The sequence below is a fragment of the Lytechinus pictus genome, chromosome 18 (genome assembly GCF_037042905.1).
Source record: "Lytechinus pictus isolate F3 Inbred chromosome 18, Lp3.0, whole genome shotgun sequence".
NCBI lineage: Eukaryota > Metazoa > Echinodermata > Echinoidea > Temnopleuroida > Toxopneustidae > Lytechinus > Lytechinus pictus.
In genome coordinates, this window is record NC_087262.1 from 23,682,247 (window position 1) to 23,710,122 (window position 27,876).

The window sequence follows — 27,876 nt, forward strand, 5'->3', positions numbered from 1 at the left end:
ACTCGTCATACCGAAATGAGAGACAACTCGGAATTTTTCAAATCCAAGTTTTGTAGTGATTATTGTTCTCCGTTTCTTTACCTTTAATTTGATATATCACTCGACCCTTAAGAGTAAATAATAGTGGAGATATTAGCCTTAGAATGCAAGAAGAATTGGGCTTTTGAAAATAAAAATCAAGAGAAAAACGCCTTCGAAGTTTGACTTCCGTTTTGAATCCGCTCCATGAAAAAATATATTTTGCCACCGCCGAGCTAACAGAAATGTCCTAGCAACCGCTTGCCAAAGAAGGCGAAACGATTGACCAATGAGGAGGCTGCATTTGGAATAATAGTGAACTTGCAGGTCACGCGCGACTGCAACACGAAACAAAGTTAATGTTCTGGTTCGATATGTCAATCCACTGATCTTCTATACAGATCAGTGTAATAGCTCCATAGTTATACTGGGGTTTTATAATTATATTCGTGAAAGACATAATTGTCATGATCTCCCTTTTTAATGAAATAAAAGGCAGGGAGAAAAGGTCGGACCTAAAACCAGTGAGGAGGGAGTATACCAATGATTTTCATTGTATCATCGTCTTGTTTATTAAATAATAATAAAAATTTCATATACCGCAAATTGCCTCTATGCGTTTGAATGTCGATCGCGTTTACTCTCACATGGGCATTTTCACGGTAACTGACATTACACGGCACAATGTTTTCACACCTTTCATTGTGTGTATCTCTAAAACAACAAATGATGGGAGTTTGCTTTTGATAGAGTTAATAAAGTGAACCTTGCTGTATACTCTGATACTAAGTTTTCCTATGTAACCACATTTTTTTACGCATCAGCAAGCAAAAATGTGTCGGTAACTGACATTACGCAAAAGGACATGCAATTTCAGGGTGTTCATTAAAATTGAAATATCTCATGTCCCTGAGTAGATAGAGTAATAATTTGAATATGTAAATATACCTCCGTTACTAGGTTAAGATGTGTCAAAATATTAAGCAATTCGTTTTTGTCTTTTGGGGGCTATGATAATTTTTCCACAACCATGCTGGTAACTGACATTACGGTAACTGACATTACACTTAATTTGCCATAGAGATAACACATGGAAGTCAAATGTGTGGAATCATTGCATTGTATCTTCTGTGCAGGGCTTCACATGAAAGTGAGCTTGATGTGGAAGTATAACCAAGTTTCTAGGAACATTTCAATGAAAAAACTTCCTTTCTTTGATTTGAACATTTTTTATCATTACTTGTCGGTAACTGACAATACACATTAACATTTACCAGTGCTATATGATTTTCAAAGGCATAATTTTCTTGGTACTTATATGTAAGGCTTTTTAAAATCATAAAAGTTTCATAATACTTCACATTTTTAATTATCAAAAGATAAGAAATGTATGTTTTACTTACTCGGGGGGGGGGGTGGGGTCATAGCAGCTACATGTTTTCCTATAGTAATTTAATATTGCATTGACTGTACACATGGATTTTTCTGACTATACACCCATAATATATTCATCATTTTTATATTGACTTTTTAAACCTTTTCCTTCTCCAACCTCCCCCTCCCCTCAAAAAGGCAAAATGAATAAGGGTCTCCTCCCCCTAGGCTACACGTACCCCTACCCCGAATCTCATGCAGCCATCTAGTTTTATTGATTTCTATTCTGGTCAGTGCAAGCAATGCTTGTTCATATCTGTCGGATTTCAATTCTCTTCATAATTTGTTTAATCATTTTCTTTGCTAATTTCTTTTTTAAGCTGTCAACAAAAAATAAACTCCAGCTTCTAAACTGAAACTGAACTATTTGTATAAAAAAAAAAAAAAAAAAAACCACAGTTTTAGTAGATCCATGCAACATTGATCAGAACTGTCAAATTTCACTTTTCACCTATACTTTTAAACCAAAAACAAAATTGTATCACACATCCACACTACTAACAGGTATAAAAACCAGGAATTTACTTTTAGCGAGGCAATGCTCAAAAGAAGAATAGAAACTAAAAAAGGCACCCTGGAAATCCCCTTCATCACTATGTTAAGCTTAAAAAATGTTGCAGATTTAGGCAATAAGTTGGAAAAGTACCCCCTACCCCCCTCCCCCCGAAAACCAAACAAAAATTGTCTGATGCAAACAATTAGGTACTTGGTAAGTGCATACTGTACAAAACAATTTCATAGTAATTTTTTTTGCACGATGGGAATGCAACTTCCTATTCCTTGTGAACTATACCTTTTAAAAGTCAATAGCAAGCTCCTTCTGGTGTGACTTTTAAAGTGAAAGACTTAAATAACAAGTATACAATATTTCTTCACCATAAAATTGACCACATATTTGCATTTCAATATTGGTAACCAACATTTTATCATGGTTACTGACATTACATCTCGGTAACTGACATTACATTTTCCACTTGGTAACTGACATTACATATATTTAATGGTACCCTATGGCTTCATTGTTAATTGGTAATCTTTAATTTTGGTGTAGAAGGGAGGGGTGTTACCTAGAGAGGAAATCTACCAAGTTTCATATAATATATCCTCTTTTCCAGGAAATGAGAAAAAAAAGTTCATGTTTTCGGTAACTGACATTACATACCATATCACATACTTCATCAATGTTTTTTTATCAGATGAATGAATTACTGGTGTTTCTTTCTGTAGGATTTTAAAAAGTGTTATAATAGCAAGCTAAGTCACAGGCGAAAACAACATGATCAAACCTGTTCTTTAAAAATCTGTCAAAACAAAATATGTATCAATATACTATTATCAACACTAATTTGTATCCATACTTTGGCAGCCATTTTGAAATAAAAAATGGCTGCCAGAGTCGGAAAAAAATTTTGTCTCAGAAACTTCAGGTCTTGTTTTATTAAAAAACATAAAGCATTTGACATGAATATCAACTTGATTTTTTTGCCTCTGTGTCCATCTGTGGTGAAAATGCCCACATGTAATCTATCAAGCGAGTCATTATGACCTAAACTTTAACCGCATGTTCTAATAAAAAGAACTATCCGTTGTAAAATGGTAAGATAAGCCTTCAAAATATTTCAATTGGAACCTTATCTTTATACGAAAGGCTTGTGTGATCATGTTTTATGAATGCTTATGTTAGATTGAGGCAGTGAGAACAAAAAACGTGAATAATTTGCTCAATATCGTCTATTATCGATCTTATTTTTTTTTTTTGGGGGGGGGGTATAATTATTTACAGCATTGGAATGATTCAAAATTAGTATGAAAAAAAACCCAAGATATATTAATGAAAAAAAGTTATAGTGATTCTAAAACTGATTCCGGAAAAAAAAAACCTGGCATAAACGTCTTAACTCTACAACAAAAAGAGCGAGGAGGTACCCTGAGTAAAATCCCGCCACAATTATTTCCAACAAAGGATAGATTAGGGGAGTTCAGATTTTTATAAACTAACAAGTGCACACCTAGTTACCAATAATGCATACAACATTCCACTTATTTGAATGCAGGATAAACCCCGGGCTTCCTATGTATAGTCAGGCACCTTGGACCACTCGGCCACGACACCTCCACGAATGCTGATTTTCGGATCGATATCAAGCACAAACAATATTTTGGTTGTGCCGTGGCCGAGTGGTCTAAGGCGCCTGGCTATACATAAAAAGTCCGGGGTTCGATCCCCGGCCGCGGCACCTATGCCTGTGAGCAAGGCATTTAATGTGCAATGCTATTTTATCCTGCTTTCAAATAAATGGAAATTCTATAGGCATTATTGGTAGCTTGGTGTGCACTTGTTTAAAAAAAATATGTATATTCTAACGCAGCAATACAGATAAAGAATCAGAAGATTGAACATTGCAAATGCCTTGTGCAACAATGATGTCTTTGTAAGATTGAATGATTAAAGAAAGAACAATAAAAGCTGTTCGGTATTTTTTCGCATGTGTTCACTCTCAAACATATAAAGAGGATTTTAAAAAATAAGACGAAGAATGGAGGAAAAATACGGTGCATGGGCGTGTGAAGGAAAGAGGAAGAAGAAAGAACGGCTGTGAAAAAAAATAGAAGATCGAATGGGGAGAAGAACGAATAATACAGAACAACAAAAGAAATAAGAGGAAAAAGGATGAGGAATAAGACGGTGGGGTGAGCAAGAGAGAGGAATAAGAAGGAAAAAAGGGGGAAGAAATGAGGTTAAAAATATTGAGAGCAGATCGACGGGGGAGAAGAAAAAGAAATGGAGGGGGGAGAGGAATAAGATGGTGGGAATGGGCAGGGGAGAGGAAGAAGGAAAACATAATTATATAAAGAGGAACAAAAGAAAAAAAAGAGGAATAAGGCGGTGGGTGAGGGAGGGAGAAAACAAAGAAGGAAAAAAGAAAGAAAACCGGCAAAATGAGAGAAGATCGAAGGGTGAGAGGAACGAAAAACAGAATTATGTAAATAGAAACGAAAACAAGAAGAAAAGGGGAAAAATTTGAAAAAAAAGTGGAGGGTGAAAAAAAGGCAAGAGAGAAGAAGGAAAGGAGGGGGGAAAAATCGGCAGAGAAAAAAAAAGATCGAAAGGGAAGAAAGAAAAACAGATTAAGAGGGACGAAAGAATTAAAGAAGAGAAAGTGGATGAGATAGAATAGGGGAGGGGGTTAGAGAGAGGAGACCGAATGACCTGAATAATAAGAGCAAACGAAAAGGGGGAGAGGGGAAGAAAGGAAGAAATAAAACACAAGAAAGACGAAAGAAGTAGGTAAGAGAATAAGAGAGAGGGAAAGAGAGAATAGATCTGGACACAGTCGAATGGAACAACATGACAATGACTTTTATATGTGTATTTTAAATGACTGATATTTTCAATCAATGTCTTTATCCAAAAAAATGCACTAAACCTTCTGCATGGTCGTTTCGGCCATTTTTCATTGGTCGACGTTAGCTGTCTCAGACTTTCTGTTTGTACAGTTATTTCTTTCGCTTTCTCTATCGTCCATTCAAACATGATAAAAATTGAGGGCAACAATGTCTTGATTATAAATAATTGGAAATAATGAAGCCCACCAAGCTTTCTACATAAATTTTGTTTCTTTTGTTAAAGATACTGCAGATCAATTAACTCACATTCACGAACAAACAATACTTTTAAGGATTGTAAACCCTTTCTTTTGAAAATGTTCTCTCTTGAAAACATCCCGATCACTTGCAAATGATGGAGAGAATCTTCAACATGTCCATGTTATGTTTAATGAAATTAATCCTCGCAAACAAACCGTGTTCTGAATACTTTGCGTCTCTGCATGACTTTTATTTCGCGATTATAGCCAGGCTAATACTCTAAATCCGGTATCAATCTATCGCTAATACCCCCGCCTGGTACTATTATCACCAAAAAATAACCCTTTAGAAGTTGTATCCCGTTTGTTAACTATTGTCAAGAAGCCTCCCTTTTAAAATTCAGAATACGTATTGAAATCGATGCTTTTGATCTTTCTTTTGAAGCTGAATCATTGAACCGATCGATCGATCGAGCGAGCGGCCGCCGCCAGCTGTACACGAGTTTAAATGAATAGCCAATCAACAATGGCATACGTTGCTAGGGGCGGAGCTTAGTATGAAGCGAAATTTGATCAAGTCGAACGTGCCAAGTATCAGAAATTTGTCGAATTGACCGAAAAAACACTCGCAGAAAAACTGCTTTTTTATCATATTCCCGTCACCAATTTCACTCATCTTTTTCACAGAGTACATGTAATTATGAAACATGGAAGAATCAGAAAATGAAAAAAAAAAAAATCTTCACAATTTTGACTTTTTTATTTGTGTGTCGAATTCCAAGGAATTTTGATTTGCGACTTGTCTCTCATTTCGGTATGATCGATCACATATAACTGTTTTGAGAAATCAGGCGAAACTTTAAAATGTTATAACTTTCTTATTTTACATCTGATTTTGATGAATTGTCAGTGTTATGCTTGTTTGATTTTTCTCTTTCTATTCAAATCAGCTTTTGGTTGGGGTGGACTTGTCCTTTAATTTGTGAGGATTGAAAACTTTCATTTTTTTCTTCTTTGAATCATCTTGATATTTCTTTTTTAATGCAAGCAAAATTGATTCTCAGTATTTCGGTGGTTTCAAAATCATATTCATTTCTTCCTCATTATTACATGTGAAAATAATGAATAAAATGAAATCATTCAACATAATTGAATCAAAATTCATTCATAAAACATTAAATTGATTGTTCAAAATATAAACTTAGAATCAATCTGTACATATACATGTATTTCTCTGATAAATTATAATCACAAAGGGAACAGTGATACAAAATAAAATCTTCTACATAATTATATAACACAAACATACTTATAATCAATTGATAAATCTCAAGATGAAAATGATTTTGTTCATTTTTAGTACAATTGAATTAAAATAATTTGAGGAAGTCACACATACATACATCTATAAAACACACTCACCCACACCCAGCGTCCGTAACGTTGGGGAAGTACAATAGGAAGCAAGATGGCGGCGTAAACATCAGGCAAGTCTCTTCCGTCTTTTCACAATATTTTTCTCATTTTTTTAAAGAATTCTTGTTTAAAAATAACAACGACAGCGTAGAAATGTCGGGAATGAAATTTTATCCCATGTACATGATTTAGAGCTAGATCTTTTAGAAGGAAATTAGAAATCTCGGGGGTGAAAGTTTCAGGTTTTGGGGTCCTTCGTGTAGGTGAATAGGAAGGACTCCCTGGCTTCATTGAGAGTAAGCCTACGTTAGTAAATGATTTTTACTCTCAAGAAGCCGCCTGGCTACACACACCCATCATAACCTTGTTCATTATTGAATGAGTGCACACTCCCTACCCTCCTCTTCTGCTTCCTCTCTGACATGTGACTGCCTAAGATACATCTTAAAAATCAACCTATGTCGACAGCACCATCAAGAAAGGACCTTAACCCTGCGAAGACCGGAGGAAGGAAATATTAGCCAGGCGGCTTCTAGAGAGTAAAAATCATTTACTAACGTAAGGTTACTCTCATACGAAGCCAGGGAGTCCTCCCTATTCATCTGCGTGTACCGCAAAAAACCCTGAAACTTTCGCCCCCGAGATTTCTACTTTCCTTCTAAAAGATCTAGCTCTAAATCATGTACATGGGATAAAACTTCATTTCCGACATTTCTATGCTCTCGTTGTTATTTTTAAACAAGAAGTCATCAAAAAAAAAGAAAAAATATTGTGAAAAGACAGAAGAGACTTGCCCGATGTTTACGCCGCCATCTTGTTTCTTATTGTACTTCCCCAACGTTACGCGACGCTCGCGTCCGTAACGTTGGGGAAGTATGATGGTGGGCCCCAAGTCTGCGCACCTAACAATTTGAGTTAAGATTTCATGAATTTCTTCTTATTTCACAAAATCTTTTGGTTAATAGTGTTCCTTATATTATTAAGAGTAAGTGTACCAAATTTCTCATTAAAAAATGAAAGAAAATATAAGATTTTCTTGAAAAAACCTTTGGGCAGTCATTTTCAGATTGAAATAAAAATGGTACCCCATGTCTGCGCACTCATTCACTTTGCACACGATTCAGGGATTTTGATGACAAAGGCTGCATTTTGAGGCCGTCACATGAAATGCCCTGAATTCATTATTTTTCCACCATTTTGAGTCAGATTTTTTATGAATACCTGTCTATGTATTGCATGTGTAAAGTTCGTGCTCGTTGCGTATCTTCTTTTACTAGAATCGCGCAGATACGCGGGTGCGCAGACTTGGGAGACCGCGCAGACATGGGGGAACCATAGAGATGTATACTAATTACGCTAGAGTGCGGAGTCGCCATAGGCGCGCGTACTTAACGTCTGTGATTGCGCGGAGCGTGGTCGGCCATTGCTCGATAGGTCTAGATTTGCAAAAGTACCCGGATGTACACATAGCTCGTACGTGTAACGCTGTGAAAAAGGGTGCTGTCTCCGGCTTTTATCTTGAAGAAAAGAATCCAACCTCATATACAATTGAAAATATGAATGACAAATTGCATCTCAATAAACTATTAGTGTGATTACATGGGGATCAGCTATTGATTTGTCTTTTTACCTGAATTCTCGGGATGAAATTCTCAAATAATTTGCATCTATACGATTACCTGTCCGTTTATAGGCCTATTATAATAATAGACAACATATTGATAACACATAAATAAATAAATAAATAGATAAATAAATAAAATAAAACATTAATAGTAAATTTTTACATTTAATTCAAAAGACAGTTAATCAGTCCATCTTCTATGGATTTCCCTACCTTTGTCTTTAACTGTCATCGTCCTTTGGCAATTCCTTCATCCACATGATTCCATGTTCTCATCGACCAATTTATGTCGGATATAATTTTGTAATTTCAATTCAATTCATTTCACTTCACATCAATTCATTTTTTTTTTTCATTTCCATTCAAACATAATACAAAGTTATATAAATCGGATAGGCCCTATAACAATTTACAGATGAACATTCTTATCTCGTAAAAAAAAGAAAACAGTAGGCCTATAAAATTGAGCATACATGGCCTACTATTATAATTTGTATGAAATATATACTAGTAATAGTTTTTTTTTATGTACAATAATTTGTATAAGTTAGTGTATTTATCTTATACTAACTATATGAGCTATTTTAGTTTTATTAGCAAGTAGTATTTCAGGGCATCTCATTAATTTTTCTTGGTGAGCCTCCCGTTACACCATCAATGGTAAAACTATATTGGGTCTTCAGTGGTTTTTTTAATTTTTTCTCATAGGAATATGATAAAAATCTGCAGGCCTATGCGGCACCGAAAATGAGATATTGATCTCAAAAATATCTAGAATGACTTTTCATTGTTCCAAAATTTTTGCTTTTAATACCCTTCTCTTTGAGTTAGAATCGGTTTATTTTATTCGCTTTTTAGGGGTGGGGTGAATTGACATACGCATCCAAGCAAATTCACAATCAAAATAAAAGTATTCAAGTACAGGGGGCGCGACCGTGCCCTCCCTGAAGTGAAAATGAACAGTACATAATAAAATTTGATTGTGATTTTATGCACCGACCACCACTTTCAAAATCATTCCGCGGCCCCGTAATAAACTGACAAAATAATTTTGTTCATCCATGGAAATCGTATCATTAAAAAATGAGAAAATCAAATTCAGTATATACTTTTAAAATGACCCAAGAAATGAAGAAAAAAAAAGAATCTGCAAAATTGCATGTTTATATACACTGTAATAATGTTTATACACAGAGCCGAGAGGCCGGTGCCAGTGTTAGGAAATCTTTGTCATTAACATGATTAAGTTAGTATTCAAGCAACACAGTCACATTTGATTATCATAATTTCAAGACAGGTATTATATTTGAGGTTAAATTATAGGATGATCACTCAACAGCCGACAATTTATTTTGTAATATCTTATTCCAAGGATTTGACCGTTTTACAATAGGCCTATGATTATTGTTTAATATGTTTGGTTTTCGTACTCACAATTTTACAAAAGTTTTTATGATAAGTTTATTAAGTGTGCATGTATCTCTTTCAGGATATTGTTATCAATTGGTTTTATACACTCAGTTGCAGTAATAATGTTCTTCGTAGTGTAATACAAACAATTATTGTATCCCCCTCCCGCTCTGTTTATTCTCCTCTCCTTCTCCTCCTCCTTCCTCTCCTTATTATTCGATCCTTGATTGTTCACATAATATTGGTTCAATCATATAGGATCACAAACACAATATCTCAGCCGGTTTGCCGATCAGCAAGCATGGTATTTCAGCCGGGGTGAATCAAGTCTAGATTTTCCAGAAAATCAAAGTGAAAATCTTATATGTTGCGTTAAACACGCATCGTAATTTGTTTATCATGTTTACAAGGCAATACTGTAAACATAATTTCCCTCAATATTAGGCCTCCTGTATACATTGCAAAATTGTACGACTGCATGCGCGCCTTCGATATGCAAATTTTGCTGTCAACAAACTTTTCTACATTGATTTGCAAGTAAGAAAGTAAATGATCGGATGGTTGCCAACATTGGAAATATAAATCATAAACTTATAGATTCATCAATCAACTGGACCAATGCGTAAATCATTTTTAAATATTATCAATAAAAAGTCATTTTATGACTCACGAGTTATTGTGATGACGGTTACATCGACATTTAAATCCATGGGGAAAAGGAGTTATGCCCATATGATTTCTATGTGTAGATCTATACATGTATATATGGAAAATAAATTATAACTATTATTCTAAAAAATGAAGAAATAAATTATCAGCATCATGGTTATTTTGAAACTGCTTGAAAAAATGCAATTGTGTTTTCTATCAATGAGATATGCCCTGTAGGCCAAGTTAACTTTCTTGACTAAATTTCTGAGGTCGACTTGAACATGTTAAATTTGTTAATCAGGACTCCCTAGAACAATATGCCCAGGCCTAAATGTTATTTTTATTATTCATCCCTTCCAAATCATTAGAAAATAACAGTCATATTAGTGTATCGAAATGTTATGACCAAAGCAAAAACAATTGGGGATGTATCATTAGCCTGTATATTATGCGCTAGTACTGTATATATGCATTTTTGTTCTCAGTTTCGTTAGATTTTTTGTTAATTTAAACTGTAATTCTGTACATTCAATACTATTTAACTTTTCCATTTGCTTTCGCGCTCATTAGTCATAATTTTGTTCCGTATCTGTGCTATCACATTATATGGCCCATAGGTACTGTACGCGCATGGCAGGCTGCGAAGACCTATCGAGTAATGGCGGCCGGTCTCCGCGTAATCACAGCGATTTGACGAAGTACGCCCTCTAGCGTTATTAGTATACATCTCTATGGGGGGAACTGACCATACAATAAGAAACAAGATGGCGACGTAAACATCGGGCAAGTCTCTTCCGTCTTTTCACAATATTTTTTCTTTTTTTTTATGAAATCTTGTTTAAAAATAACAACGAGAGCGTAGAAATGTCGGAAATGAAGTTTTATCCCATGTACATGATTTAAGTCTAGATCTTTTAGAAGGAAAGTAGAAATCTCGGGGGTGAAAGTTTCAGGTTTTGGCTTCCTTTGTGTGGGTCTATGAGATAGAAGCCCTGGCTTCGTATGAGAGTAACCTTACGTTAGTAAATGATTTTTACTCTCTAGAAGCCGCCTGGCTAGGAAATATGAAGTATGGTAGTGGATCGTATTACCGAACACTTTTCATGAATTCAATCATATCAAACACATTATTCTCATAAACTTCACCAAACTTTCACCATAAATACACAATTACCTACACAATATTAATATATTTACGATATTAGCTTCAAATCGGACCCCTCTTCGCATATGAAATATTTTGGTCACTTGAAAAAGGTATCGTATTACCGAACGTGTGTTTTCTATGGAAAAATTGAGAAAACAACAAAATCACTTATGAGCTATTTTGACCATATTTTATTATTTTGAGAATATAAAGACTTTGAAAATTTGTTTTTGACCATTTTTCGTCATCTTTCTATTCAAGTTCCCTTTGGAAGGATGTTGCAAAGTTTTCAGCGTATTAAATCATTTTCTGACGCGTACGATGCGCGCGTTTGGTAATATACCCAGTTGTTGTGTGTCCGGACACGTTGTGTGTCCGGACGATCAATTTTAGAAAGTCATTTGGAAGAATTTACAAGTTAAGTTTCATAAATTTTTAGTACAAAATGTTAGGAAATATTATAGAGAACAAAATAGAAGATGATTACAACTATTGGATTCATATTTTTTTGTGTAATCCAAAGACAAAAAAGAAGGCTTCAAAAATATAAAGTGTCCGGACACCCGACCCCCCATCCTACAATTACAAGGCCGGTCGGTAATACAATCACTCACTATACAACTACAAGTGCAAGATACAACGAATACCCCGATTCAACCAGGCCAGCGCATGCAGTGTGAACGGCCGAGGTCGGCTCAGGCGACGATGCGCAGCTGTCACCGCTGGAAAAGCAATGCATTATATTTACCTCTTCTTCCTTATTTGATTCTTGTTCTACAATTTTCACATCTTCACTAGATTCTCTCTTGACCTGTTCACCTTCCCTTTGGCGTATTTCACTCATGTTGAGAGCAGAAAATTGCAAATTCTTGCTTGTTCCTACTGCCTGGCTTGTTCCAAATCCTACTACTCAGCTAGCTAGGGAGGCAGCGTAGCTCAGTCAGTTAGAGCGCATGTTTCGGATAAGATCGTAGATCTCAACGTGAGGGGTTCGAGTCCCGCTCATGCCGAAACGCGTCTAACAAAAAATCTGATGCTACAGCGTTGTGTGTTAGCGTGCCTCACCACTGTATTCAGTGCAGGTGTGAATGCAGTTGGAAAACACTCCGTCCATCGGAAAGGACACAAATGTTGGTCCCGTGTATAGGAGAGTCACAACCTATGCACGTTAAAACCAATACACTATTCGTCAAAGAGAAGGGTGTTCACCCGGTGTATTGCACCTGCCGGCCCCCGGTACTACAATACTGCAAGAATCTTTTTAGGATTGAAGGAGGCAGTCAGTGTAGGTTGAAGAAGAAGCTCAGCCCATTCGCCGTCTATGTGTGTCCGGACGATCAATTTTAGAAAGTCATTTGGAAGAATTTACAAGTTAAGTTTCATCAATTTTTAGTACTACAAAATGTTAGGAAATATAATTTATAGAGAACAAAATAGAAGATGATTACAACTATTGGATTCATATTTTTTTGTGTAATCCAAAGACAAAAAAGAAGGCTTCAAAAATATAAAGTGTCCGGACACCCGACCCCCCATCCTACAATTACAAGGCCGGTCGGTATACAATCACTCACTATACAACTACAAGTGCAAGATACAACGAATACCCCGATTCAACCAGGCCAGCGCATGCAGTGTGAACGGCCGAGGTCGGCTCAGGCGACGATGCGCAGCTGTCACCGCTGGAAAAGCAATGCATTATATTTACCTCTTCTTCCTTATTTGATTCTTGTTCTACAATTTTCACATCTTCACTAGATTCTCTCTTGACCTGTTCACCTTCCCTTTGGCGTATTTCACTCATGTTGAGAGCAGAAAATAGCAAATTCTTGCTTGTTCCTACTGCCTGGCTTGTTCCAAATCCTACTCCTCAGCTCAGCCCAATTCGCCGTCTATTAAACTCGGCCAATATCAATAACAAATAAAGGCAACGCCCTGTAGTAGCTCGACCAAATATCATGGGCAACTCGACCTAAGCCTGGAGAAGTCAAAATTCCCAGGGGTCACCCCGTTGGGGTGTTGATGCTGCAAAATGTTCGGCGGCACCTAGGGCCGTAAAAGAGGGGTAAGGACTACAATAGTTAGGTCTTATTGCATTTTGGCTTAATTGAAATTTCAGACAAATTTGTATAAATCCATATACCGGTAGTAGGCCTATAAAAAAAAGTGCAGACGGGGCCGGGGAGGCCGGGGAGGGGGAATCTTCACAACCAAGAAAAAAAAGAGAAAAGGAAAGAGAAAGGAGTGAAAAGGGATGTTGTTTTCTGAATCTTATGTAAAACGCTATTTTGAAAAATTGATTTTTTTTTTTTGTAATTAAAAAACCCCTAAATTTTCACAACTTAAATTTTGCCCAAAGGGCCTACGGCATACATTGCATAAGCGGATCCTGAGGGCCGAGGCCCCCCCCCCCCCTCCCTCCCCTATTGGCGGAGCAAAACAAGGGGAAAGGGGGGGGAGAAAAGAAGAAAAAGAAGGGGGAAAGAGGAGAAAAAGAAGAAGAAAATAAAAGGAGGAAGACGAGTGAAAAAATAAAATGAGGGGAAGACTTAGAAAAAAATTAATGTCACTATATCAAATTTTCGCTCGCACGCTTCGCACTCACATTGCCTGTTAAAGGAATGGTCCGGGCTGGAGATATTTCTATATCAATAAATTCACAAAGCAAAATGCTGAAAATTTGATCAAAATCGAAAAAGAAATAACGAAGTTATTGAATTTTAAAGTTTTGCATTATTCCGGTGAAACAGTTCTAGGCATGTCTGCATGAATATTCATTAGGTGGGCTGATGATGTCATATCCCCATTTGTTCTTTTGTATTTTATTATTATGAAATAAGGTTCATTCAAAAAAAATTTACCAAGAACTAAAACAATAGACCAGTTCGTAGTTACTTCATGGACAATTTTGGTCAAATGACCTTTCATTTATTTCATTGAGATTTCAAAGCAAGATACTAAGTAAGGATGCCTTACATAGCAGGATGAAGAAATTGAAAAGACAAGTTGACTAGAATAGCACACCATTAAAGGCTCTATGAAGGTATTTGTTGCATTTCTACTTTAAATGCATATTATGTTGTACAATGTACTTGGCAAACTAAAATACCAGTCACTCGTGAACATGCGCGTAGCCAGGGGGGCGGTGGGGATGGTCGCCCCCCCCCCCAAACGTCCCCAAAGAAAAAAAAAGAAGGGAAAAAGAGAGGGGAAAAGGAAAAGCGAAGGAAGGAAAGGGAAGAAAGGTAGCTTTGTGGGTTTTTCTTTTTATTCTTTTTTTTTCTCAAAAAAGAAACTCCTTCACTCTTGCTCTAAATTTAAATATACATGTATGAATTTTGCTTCCGCGCTGCGCGCGGTTAAATGACAATATTGCAGTTCTCCTTTGTTTCCCTCACCCTTTCTCTAACCCTGTTTTTCCACCTCAGCTATATGTGTTTCTTGCCAGTTAAAGTTCAAATATATACATTAGGGCATGAAATTAGAGTAAGGATAGGCCGAAGTATATGAAGTTATCTTTGGTTTTTTTTTTGATCGCGCAACTTCTGGTCGGGTCGTCTCTGGACGGGTAAAATCTTTATATCAATTTCTGCCGTCACCTCCATATAGGCAACTTCTCCCGCTTTTCAGCTCATTACTAAACAACCATAATTTGGGGGCAAACAGGTTCCTAATTTAAAAAGAGGAAGGTATAAATTCATGTCGTATTAAATAAAAAAAAAGTACAATATTTTTTATCAAATTCTACTAAACTTCATGTCATTTCCCTGCACATTCATCTCCTGTCCTGTTTTGCGCCCTCAGTGTGAAATTTTGAATGACACTTACATTTCATTATCATTCAAAATGAAGCGCATCAGGATAAGTCAAAGAAATTATACATCATCCTGTTTTATATAATTTCAATAAATCACAGAAGTTTCACATTTTTGCGCACTATTTTCCTTGTAATGAAGTTCAATAATCTTAGAGGAAAAACAATTGAATTAGAGCCGATGGGGGTATTAGAGATATCTGCATTTGACGAAACGCCCGTCCTTTGAAATTTAAGAGTTTCATTGCTCTGCACGGGGAGGAACATCTTCCTCCCAGCATATATCCTTCTTCTCCTCTGTTTTGCGAGTTAATATGCACTGTCGCTAAATTGTTTGTAATCAAATCTGATCTTTCCAAGGGAAGTATTCAATATTACTTAGAGAATACCCTTTTCTCGGGACCCTTTTCTTTGCCAAAAAATTGACAAAATGCTTTAGCTTCCGCGCTTCACGCGGGGTTAATATTATTTTATTTTCCTCCATTTTATCCCTTTTTGTGCGTTCACAGTCACTTTCGAAAACAAGGTTCAAAATCACAATATAGTCAACTGAATTGGGGCTAATATAGGTACTAGAGACAAGAGAGACGGCTCCTTTTCATTTTAATTTATGAAACACCGAAAGCTTCGCGCTTCGCGCGGGAGGGGGAAACTCCCCCTCCCTGCACCCACCACCCAAGGGAGAGAGCTTCGCGCGCTCTGTAAGTGTTGGCCAAGCCCCCGAAGCTACCGCCATTTTGTTTAATCCATTAGAAGCTAAAATAAGCCCTCATTAATATTAATTTCGTACGATGCTCCCTCGTCGACCGTGGTTTTGTACGTGTATTAGACAATACGCACATCAGCGCAATGACAAAGGTCAACTTGGCAAATTCATTAATGTATTCATTTTGTTACGCGCTCGTGACGCGAAGGATTCAGCGAATCAAGCAAGTGCAAATCTGAGACGATACATTGCGCTCAATAAAGTATCGATATCACAATCGATATCACTTAAAAACAAAGCATTGTTTGTATTGTGTCTTATAGGCCTATAAAGTCGTGATTAGTTAAAGAGGTCTCAAGTGCTTTTGCCATCCCCAAATTGTCACATGTTAAGATATACAGCATCTTAGTTTTTAACAAATGTAAAGAATCAATATTAATTAATCAATATTAGGGGGGCCTACATTATACAAGCTCTGCTTTTGAGTTGGCCCTCCCTCCCTTTCAATCATTTATATTTCGATTTGATAATTGTCTATTGTAATTTTATAATGTTGTCAATTTTTGTATGTACTTCAATTGTGATTATATGTTACTTTGTCAATTGTATCATAATTGTAAATATGAAATTGAAAGTGGAAAATAAAATAATTGAATTGAATCTAGACTCTAAATAGCCGGCAGAGGCCGCCGAACGGATCAAAGGGGGCTGTTGACCCAAAAGTCTTGTTTTCCTTTTTTTTTCTAGGGGGGGGGGGGGCGGGTGGGGGCAGAATATGGTTATTACAATTTGATGGTAATTTTCACTGGTTGAGTATGGTTACTGAAAAAAAATAACCGTCACCACTAATAGAGTACATTTCTTGTTACAAATTTCGAGAAGCAAAAAAAAAAAATGTTGTTCAAGGTATAATACGTAAGGGGCCGGCCCCGGCCCTCATGGATCCCCGTGCCTGTTTTCTTTATCTGGCGTCCGTTTCATAATGAATTACAGCTATTTAAACATCGCTGTTATTGTGATTACCGTGGTAACCTAGATTATGATTGGTTATAGCAGTTGCCATCGTAGTTAACTACGATGGTAACGGCTGTAACCAATCATAATTACCATACTTGTAACTCATGATGAAACGGGACCCAGTTTATCATGTTTAATACGTTTCCTGTCCCCTCTATTCTCCAGCATTTCTTGCTCTGTTTTTCCATTTAATTATTTATTTTCACACTCACGTTATTTTGGTGCCGCCTTTCTCCTACATATATTTCCTTCTTCTTTTCCCACTTGTTATCTGTCTCCTGGTTTCCATAAATCTCGTCTTATTTCTCTTCCACCCCTTTGTTCCTACTTCCCACCATTCGTGCTCTCTTACCCCCCCCTCTAAATTATCTCTTTATATGTGCCCCTCCATTTCTTTCTCATCTCTTTTCAACCCCCTTCTCATCACTCTTTCTCTCTCTCGATCTCCATCTCATTTGAATTTTGCCAATTCCAAATCCCTTTCATTTTAGCTCTGTACAAATACTATATGAATACAAATGAAAGACATGAAGGCATTTTCTGGTTAGTTGTGAATTTTATTAATAGCTATAAAAAATATCACATTATCAGAGGATTTAGCCTTACTTTTTTTCTTAAGCGTATTTTAATACTTTGAATCGAACAAAAATGTTTTTTGTATGCAGGGGCAGCGATCCTGGGGGGCACAGTTCCCCCTACTTTTTGAAGCACTGAAAAGTGCCTTTAATTTTATGTAAGAAAAATGCCCCCTCACGAACGTGTACTGTGTCCCTTTCACCTGACGAGAACCTGTTTTAGGTGTTACCAAGTGCTCTTCCTTGTATGCAAATTTTTACCAAAAAATGTCCCCCTGAACGTGTTCTGTGCCCTTTCATCTGGGGGCCCGTTTTAAGTGTTAAAAAGTGCCCCCTCGCCTTCTTGTAAGTGCCCTTTCTCGAATAAATGCCCCCTTTTACCCCAGAAAAGTGCTCCTAAAGAATTTGTTCTGTGCCCCTTTCACCTGAGAAGGACCCGTTTTATGGTCACCATGACGAGTGCCCTTTGAAACAAGGAAATCCTTTGTGCATTAAGTTTAATAATTCATGTGAGTGGGGGTAGATAAGCAGTTTCATACACTACAGATGGAGGGGGGGGGGGGGGCTTGAAGGACTCTTGCCCCCCCCCCCCAAAAAAAAAAAGGGTGAAATATATCATTCTGAATATTTTGTCGAAATCTATCACAAAATTGGATTTTCTTTTTAAAAATGTCAAAATTTTGCTCTCTCGCAACTTCTTTAAAATTTCACATAATACAGCATTTTCCCTGTGCCTCCCCCCCCCCCCCACTTTCAACTTCACTTCGCCGCTCCTATTTGTATGTTTATAGCTTTTCCTTTTGCAACCAGTTTTAATGAAAATCGACAGGAAATTTCATACTTCATGAATTTGGGGTTGTGATGATAATTAAAAAAAAAAAAAATTGGACTTGAAAAAAAAAACCTTTTCCATCTTTATCAAGTGCTTCCTAAGCTAAGTCACTCTTCAATTTGTTGGATTTCTTGAATGAAAACATCTGTTACACCAGTCCTGCAGATTGAAAAAATATAGAAAGAAAATCAATGAATTTAAATTAAAATTGTCATGATTTGTAAAACATAAATGTTTTAAGAAAAGTAAGACTATACATACCGGTATATAAATTTCTTCATCACATAACATAGGAAATCTTACTTCTACTAATTATAAACTTGTACTTCTACAAAGCATATCACTTAAACCTGTTCTATGCAGTTTGCATACCACTCTCCATTATAACTACATGTACTCTATAAAAAAAATGTCAGAGATTTCCCATAAATATGAATATATGAATTAACATATATAAATTATATATAATAGTCAGAATTAAAGATATGTTTTGTTGCACAGAATATTTTGATCTGCGAATAAAAACGACACCTATCTATAACCTAAAAACAGAATTGAAATGTTTTTTTCAAAGGCAGGTCTATTTGTTGCCTAAAAATATTGTGAAAACCCCCCATTATTAAAAATAATCACTTATTAACTCACTCATATAACTGCTGTATGTTGTATTTCTCTTTGTGGTCCTATCACTGTTCTATTAGGCCTACTTCACCAATTGTTTATCATCATCAATCACCTCCATGGAAATTGTAGAGCTGCATCATCCTATTGGACAAAATGTAAAATAATAAGATTTTAAAAAAATTGTAAATCTACAAATATGAAATATGAATATCACACTAAAGAATGAATAAAATGAATTTTATAAAATATAAAACATGAAAAATAGATATTGCTTTGTTTATAAACAAATAGGAAATAAAAAGGCCATTTAAATAATAGTAGATCAAGGACATGACCTTATTTTATAAATTTGCCCAAGGTACATAACTTTTGGCATTGGTTCTATTTTAGACTCGAGAGAGTCGAGAGCCTGTATATATAAGAAGTGTATATTCAGTATAGATCCTACCTCTTAGCAGTGGCTCAGGTTATTTTTATTTAATGTAAACATGGTTAACATTCATTTCAATGCATGTAATGTATCTGTAATTTTTAATGGGTTAGTTTAACTTTTATACCTGGATGAGAATCTGCAAAATGATACATGCACTTATGATCATGTTTAACCATAGGTACCGGGTAGACCTCTACTGTTTTTCTTGTTCTTCAAACTCAACCTGTTTGTGAAAGAAAAGAGAGAACAATAATTGTCAAGTGATCTCTTTCATGGCCGTATGTACACTGTTAAAAAAAACAGATTTTACAGAAAAAAAACAAGATTTTGCAGAAAGCAATAACAGAATCATTCTGTAAATTCATAAAACAGGAAGTTTTCTACAGAACAGGTCTGTTTAAAAAGAGGAAAATGGTGTTTTATTTGAGGAAATTTGTAAGGTTCCATACACCAAATACCAATTTCCTGTAATTTTACATGATATAATGTAAGATTATGCAATCTGGTAAAATGACAGGTGTTCTCGAGACTCTGCTGCAGGAAATTATTTTATTTTAAGAATAAATTTTCTAACAGTGTAGGGGGAGGGGCTTGGGTGGGAGCTGAAATGTGAAAACCTTCATAAAAAAAAAGAATTGCATGAAATCCTTCAATTTTACTTTAGAAAATGCAAAAAACAGCCCTAGGCAATATTGGTAGGTTCGGGCCCTCACTTTCTGAATTTCAGGTTTCTCTAATTTTTTTCACATGTCTGCCCCCCCCCCAACAAAAAAAAAATCTGCATCTTTTTATTCCGAATCTTAGTTCATTTGATTTTAACAACATAATTTCATAATCTCATGCACTAGGTCTAGTTCTATTTGTAAGAAAGTATAGATCTAGTCCAACCAGAATCAGTGCTGCATGACAACATTCATGTATCTAAATAAGGTCTAGATCTAGACTATCGATAGACTCTCGATCTATCTAGACCTGGAATGTAAAGCTAACCCTTCGGTGACTTTACCTAGACTTTACCTAGATGTATATCGATTTAGAAATTTTTGATGTCTGACTTTTATTCCTGGCTAAACCTTCATTGCCATTATTGACCGAGAGTAGATCTATCATCTAGATCTAGTCCTTGGTCCACCGACAGTCTAACCCAGGGAGCTCCCGCTGCGCGGGCGGGAGCTCCCTGGGTTACCGACAGTCATACTCGTACATGTAAATGTAGTCGTTTAGGCCCAGACCTACATCTAGGCCTAAAATTATAGACCTAGATCCTAAGCCCTGGGGGAACGTGTCGAGGGTTGGGAAAGTATAAGTTAGATGACTAGATTTGAATTAGGTAGGCCCAGATCTACGTACTACAAGCATCGATAGATAAAAGTAACTAAATAAAGTAACATAAACTGATAAAGTAAAAAATTAAGAAGAAAGACTCTGTTAACCAGAAATTAGATCTTGATCTATTGATAATAAGAGTGAGACAAACATGCAGAGCAGCATGTTATTTCTAATACCGAGTCTAACTATATAAATAACAATAAGAATTAAAATGGGTGGGGGCTAAATGCAGAAGAAGCCTGAAGTTATGCAAAATAAATTTGATGTCTGAAACTGACGAGAATCTAGTGAGGATTGACACAATGATGACAGGCATATCTTCTTCCACACTCCGCTTCACAGTATTCCTGACTGAGTCTCGATCTACTGAAGATAGATGCAGATCTCCCTCTAGATCTAACGTTATAAAGTGTACAAAAAGAAGCTTCATTCTTCTTGTTTTAATCAATCGTGGGCTCCCGGCCCGATTTTCTCTCGATGCCCAGCCGGCTAGGAGCCCGTACAAAATACATGTGGTTGACACAGCGGCATAACCACTGAAAAGCAACATACATGCTGCACTGGGCCGGGCGACGATGACAATCTAACTTCAATTTCAAAGACCAAATTCTGCTTTTCTTTAACAGAAGAATGATAGCAAACTCTCTAGTTAGTTAAAGAAATAACCTAAGATCACAAAATACAGTGTGAAATGTGTAAATAGTCCACAGAATTAATGTGGTTATATCAATTTATGTGTACTCACCGGAGTGTTCGTAGGTCCATTTTTGTGTGGAAAGAAAAGTTTCATAATGAATAAATTAGATGACGTAATGAGGTCAAATGAATAATTAATTCTGTAACACGATACCACTAGTATCGATGACAAAGAATCGGGGAAATCGCGTATTAATGACGCTCTTAGCCAATGAAAAGGCCGGATTATGAATATCTTCATGCTCATGAATGTCAATGAGGGCTTATTTTTGTCTTCAAATGATCGCGGTAGGCGGAGCCTAATCTCATTTGTTTTGTGCTGAACGCGCACGCAGCTTTCGGTCTAGTAATATATTATAAGGTCTTTGGTGTTGGCACCATAGACACTCTGCGCGCTGACGTCACAATGAATGAACAGGTGATTAATTAGCTGCAGGTTTGAGCTGATTTTTCTCATCTTCTGCACTTTAACTGCAGATCCTATGTGTTATTTCATGAAACTAAAAAATTGAATTATTCCATGGACCATTCAAAAAAATTTCTTTACAATTTCAAAATACTTTACTCTGCAGTGCTGCCAAGAATCACATATATTACCCCGAGTTTGAATAAATGGTAGAGTGGTTTTGATTTTTTCTTCACATAGATACAAAGCATTCGGCGCATTTTTTGTGTTTTAAAAAGCACATTTGCTCTAATAAAAATGCTGATGGTTTAAAAACAAGCACATGAACCCCTATTTTTTAATGTTTGTACCTCTTAGGTATACCTTCCTCTACAACTCTGCAAATTTTGGTGAAAATGACATGGATTTTGAATAAAGTGCAGCATATATTGTACGTTTGTAGTTTGTTACTGAAATTTCACATTTTTTAGATTGGGATTTTGTTATCTTTTACGCCATTTTTAAGAACTGGCAGTGCTGTTAAACTTAAAATTGCAAACAAATATCACTATAAATAGATTCTCCATTCTAATGATACAATTATTAAATCTCTTGCGAAATTTGATGACTTTTTCATGTATTTTGACTGAGTAATAGAGGTTTAAACTCATTGTAGTAATCTTGGGCGGTCTAAAAATGCCAAATTTGTTTGAATGCGCAATTCTTAAGAACATCAATTTGGGTGAACTTTGAAGCTCTATAGCAAAAAATCAAACACATGGACTTATGTTAATTTTTGTATATTTCGAATATTAAGGTTCTAAAGTATCTATGAGCAAAGTTTGGTGAAAATGACATGGATTTCACTTTAACTGTGGAACGTCCTTAAGTGCATTAGTTATTTATTGCCGCCTTATTTCATCATAATGGAGACACATCATTTACACATGTATGAAAAAATGAAACATTTATGATTTCATGTAATAACATAAGAAAGAGGAAAGTGGGGATGTGACATCATCAGCCCACCTAATGAATATTAATGACGATGTGCATATAACTGTTTTCACAAAATATTGATAAACTTTAAAATTCAATAACTTTGTTATTTGTTAACCGATTTTGATAAAATTTTCAGCATTTTGCTATGTGAGTTTTACTCTATTTCTTTAGATATAAATCTTTTCAACCCGGACAATCCCTTTAAGTGATTCATATATGCTCAATATAGAGCTTAAAATATCAATTTTTGAAGTCAATATACAAAATATAGTTCAGCCCCCTGGATTTTAGTTAGGAAATCGAACTTGCATTATTTTGATTGATTTACAAATTGATTTTTTAAAGTGCTCTGTATAAATATCAGTTTTATGGTCTGAATGTTAACATTTTCTGCTTGCGCTGCACGCTAGCAAAATTTGATTTGTCAGGTACCTAACATTTTCTTGTATTCCATAAAGTTCTCAAAGTATTCCTATTCAGATCTAAAAGTCAAAAAGTATTAGCCAGCGCTGCACGTACGCTCGCATTTTGATTGGTGCTGAGTATTAATTATTTGTTAACAAACTACTTGAAATCCCCATTTCATGACAGCAGTGGCGTAACAGGCCGGGGGGGCAAGTTGCCCACCCCCCCCCCCCTTCCCCCCCCCCCCCCCCCCCGCTGGCGGATTTCACCGGGAAAAGAAAAAAAAAGGGAAAAAGAAAAAAGGAGGGAGAAAGAAAGGGAAAGGGGAAGGAAAGGGGAAAGGAAAGGAGGAAAGGGAAAGGGAAAGGGAAAGTGAAAAGAAAACGAAGAAAAAACAAATGTACGAAAGAAGAACATTTGAGAAAGAACAAATCATTCCGAAATAGGCCTATGTAATGCAATAGCACGGTGGGAAATAAATTAAAAGATGACAAAATGGCAAACAATAGCGGGAAACGAAGGTAGAGAGTAATTAGTCAAAAGCTAAATTGGAAAACAAAGAAAAGGGTCAAGAAAAAAAATAATAACACGACCGGGCTGCCGATGATTGAAATTAAAGAGCGGGAAGAAAGATGGACTGCATACAACATTGTGCTATAAGCTTGCTAGATTTTATGCAAATAAGCTACCGGGGCTTTGCCCCAGACCCAAGCAGTAGGGGCTCTTCATTTATAACCTTCAAATGACTCGATAACGCCCCCCGTTCAATCACGTTCAATCACTGGCATACAGGCGGGGGTCTTGGTTCCACACCCAAGAGAAAATAAAAGAAATTATAGGAGACAACTTATAATGAAATGAATGGAAACAATGAAATGTGTTATTTGCTGAATATAATGGAAAAATCTATCACATAATTAGAATTTAATTTCAATAAGCAATTTTTTTACAAATTTTTCCCACATTGCTATGTTTTGCCTCCTCAAAATATTTGGTTCATAACGTAACTGGGTTGAATAAATGTGTTGTGTATTAAAAAGCTATATTCTGTATTTGCCCGCGATTTGATTAAAATAGCGTCAATCTGCGAGGTTTAAATGGCTTTGGTATCAAGAAGTTCCGGGGGCTCCGCTCCGGACCCCAACCGCACAGCACTGCGTATGGAAGGGTTGGGCCATGGCCCCAAAAAGTTCTACAAACAAGAACAAAAAAGGAGGAAAGAAAAGCAAAGGAAAAGTGTAGGATATGATTTTATTTACTGAATATTATGTCAAAAAATAGCTCAAAGTTAGATTCTCATGAAAAGGTGATTTTTTTCTCGCTCGCTTCGCTCACTCGGGACTTATATAAAGCAGCTTTTTAGCACATGTTCTATACTGCGCCCCTGTTTTTGTTTGTACTCTTTACGCTACTGCCACAAAGAATCCTGTTCACAGTGGCGTACAGACCACAAAAAAGGAATCTGACGATTGAAGATTGAATTTTCTGGATATCATGTCAAAATCTATCACAAAATTGGATTTTTGTATAAAAAATGTCAAATTTTTTGCTCGCTCGCTTCGCTCGCTCGCAACTTAAAAAAAAAAAAAATTCTGCCCGATACGCAATATCTGACCTTCTCAAAATAGTCGCCTCACCTGTTCATACCATGATATGACCGGGAAAGTTTTGGCTCTTGTAAGACGGGACCCTGTTGTCATGGTAATTGCCATAATGGCAAAGTAACAACAGTTGTAACTGTTTATGAAACGGACCCCAGCTCTATCCACCTAACAATATTCCTATAAACTGCTTGAAATATAGATTTTAAATTGACCCCTTTCCAGATCGGAATATCAAATATTTTAAGCTCGCGCTTCGCGCTCGCTTTATTGATTTTCATGATAAAAAATGCATTTAGAATGTTCAGATTCTAGTTCTAAATCTGAAATACGCGAGCGCATATTTATTCTCAGACACGCAGCCTGGGGGCGTTTCATGAAAGGACTTGTCAGACGTTTTATCCGACAAGTCCCATTTTATCCGACAGTTGCCATAGTAACAGTGCTTCTTAGCCAATCAACATCAAGGAAAGATGTCAGATCTGACAACTTGTCGGACAAAAATGTTGATGAAACACTCCCCTGTTCTCTATTTTAATCATTATCCAGTTGCAGATCAGATTATAAAAAAAATTCTGCTCGCGATTTTTGCTCGCATTATTATAATAATAATAATAATATGTCCATTTATATAGCGCAGTTACTATGTGCATATACTCAACTGCGCTTTGATACTTGATATCATATTATTACCCCGGCTGTAGCTAAGCCGCCATATCAATAGGCGCTAAAGCGTTCAAGGAAAAATCATACCGGGTTAATTAATTATTAATGCAAGAATATCCCCAATTTAGGCCAATTATTCATCCTTTTCATGATTTACAGAACATGAATAGAGTGTGTCGTGTTTTTTTTGTCTAAATCTCGAATTTTCAGCTCGCGCTTCGCGCTCACATCAATATTGTTTAGTCATGTAGGGCCTATCTATCCTTGTCACGATTACAAAAAGTGCTTGGAATTTCCATTCTTTAGAGGCAGATATGTTAATTTTTTCAGCTCGCGCTCGCATTATTTGATTGTTGAAGTATGTAATGTCTTCATGGCTAATTGCAAGCAGTTCTTATCAGGTCCCTTTTTGATCAGATCAAAACGTATATTAAAAATTCCTGCTCGCGCTCCGCGCTCGCAGTAATCATTTAGTTGCATACACATCTTGTTCAGGATCACAAACATTCACTTGAATTTTCAAATTATAGGACGAAATACATAAAACAAATAAAAAGTAGCTCGCGCTTCGCGCTCGCACTATTTAAATAAGGCTTATAAGGTTATAATGTATTTCTCTGTTGATTTATATGAATAAAGCTAAGAAGTAACCATTAGGACTTCCCCTTCAAAGACAAAAAAAAAAATCAATTTTGAGCGGCCGATCGGGGAAAATATGGCTGGAAAATATTCTCCCCCTCCCCCTATTGGCGAAGTCTGGATCCGCCCCTGTCTTGCCCTTCCTCAAATTTGTTGGCTCATTACACGATGTCAATATATTTCTATCTAAGAATAAGTGTGGATATGATATCATCAGCTTGCTCATTGAATATTCACAAAAGATACATAGAACGGTTTTCACCGAAATAAGGCAAGCTTTAAAAGAGTTCATCCTTATCTGATTTTGATGAAATTATAAGTGTTTTGTTTGACCGATTTTACTATTCTGTTCATATCGTAATCATTTTCAACCTGAAGTACCCCCTCAGGGGCCGTGGAACCGAGGGGGTGGGGTTCAAAAACGTAAAAATTACCATCTGATTGTGATTTTTATTGCATGGTCAGCCCCCCCCCCCCCACACTTTCAAAACCTTTCCGCGGCCCTGCCCCTTCAATTTAGTCGACAGGCACAGATCCCGATTGAAACTTTGATCAACAAGTGGGCCTCCACGCAAAGACTAGCACAAACAAAACTTGCTGTTTCAATTCAGCAAGAAGGCCCTCAGTACACAAGGCATGAGTAGACTGCACATTCAGACCCTTAACTCGAGTGAAGGGTTTGTACAGCAGACTACCTTCAATTAGTCATGAATAATCCATCAAATCACTATTCTTGCACTCTGCATAATTATTACATCTGTGAATGACGAGCGAGATGGGGAGAAAGGGATATACTGAGAGAGAAGGGGGTATATAGGCAGAGATAGAGGCCCCCCCACAAAAAACTGCTCCATTCCATATACCCCTCAGTCCAATAAGTCTCTCCATCCATCCAAGATTCTGCTAATTCTTTGCCAATCCCAAACATCCAACCTCAGATATTTCCCTTTTATTCACTCCCTCTAAAATAAATAAATAAAATAAGTGAAATAAATAAATAAATAAATAAAGTAATATAAACAAAATAAGTAAAATAAAATAAAATAAGCAAAATGAATAAATAAATTAATATAATTAATAAGCATTATAAAATCAAAACATTTCACCATCCGCTGTCGTTTCTTAATGGTCCATCCATTAGTTATACTGTGGCTTGTTTCAACAATAGACGTCATTTACAAGGGCAGTCAGAATATTTTCATGTTTTTCATATTTATGCAATTGAATGAATAGCTTTCGATTTCGCATATATACGACGAGACTGTTATGATGTAATCTAATAAAAAAAATCACGAACATGCAAAGTAAAACTGTTTTCCACTCGAAATTTAAGGTCAAAATTTAAGGTCGAATGTGCATTTAAGTTTCTCCTTTTGTAATTATATAGCTGTTTTTCCAGTTATGGCGTGCCTTCATTATAATTCCTCCTCTCTAACAAAATTGCATCGTTTCTTGGATGTTAAACAGCGGGAATACGAACATTTGAAAATGAAGTTTAATTGAGGAGTCATTTAAAGCACTCAGTATGTAATTAAAAATCTTTTCACTTCACCGCTGTCTGATTTTCATCTCGCCCATCGAGTAATTGACATCAATTTTATTTTAATTTCCGTCACTTTTCAGGTAACTTTAAAGCAAAGCAACTTTTTGTATGTTGATCATATATTTCAATATTTGGCACCTTTTGAGTTTATACGTGTCGAATCCGTAGGACTGTTGCTATGGTTACGTCCATTTCAATTATTGATTACGAGTCTGCTATTATTGACTTTTAGATAGGTTTTACAATCGGCCGATTTGAAGGCGGAGCTATTTCACTCTTAGCCACCTTATAAACGACTGTGCGAGGATATTGCATCACTTAC

The 27,876-nt window shown here is 36.3% G+C and overlaps 1 long non-coding RNA gene across 1 annotated transcript; it reads right to left on the bottom strand.

Annotated features, from left to right (window-relative positions):
* Positions 1-17,203: 17,203 nt before the first annotated feature.
* Positions 17,204-20,364, bottom strand: LOC129256385 (uncharacterized). The gene is made up of 3 exons (XR_010296514.1): positions 19,413-20,364; positions 18,877-18,996; positions 17,204-18,390 (listed from the first exon to the last, which is right to left on the bottom strand). It is a non-coding gene; the product is annotated as an uncharacterized LOC129256385 (long non-coding RNA).
* Positions 20,365-27,876: the final 7,512 nt, after the last annotated feature.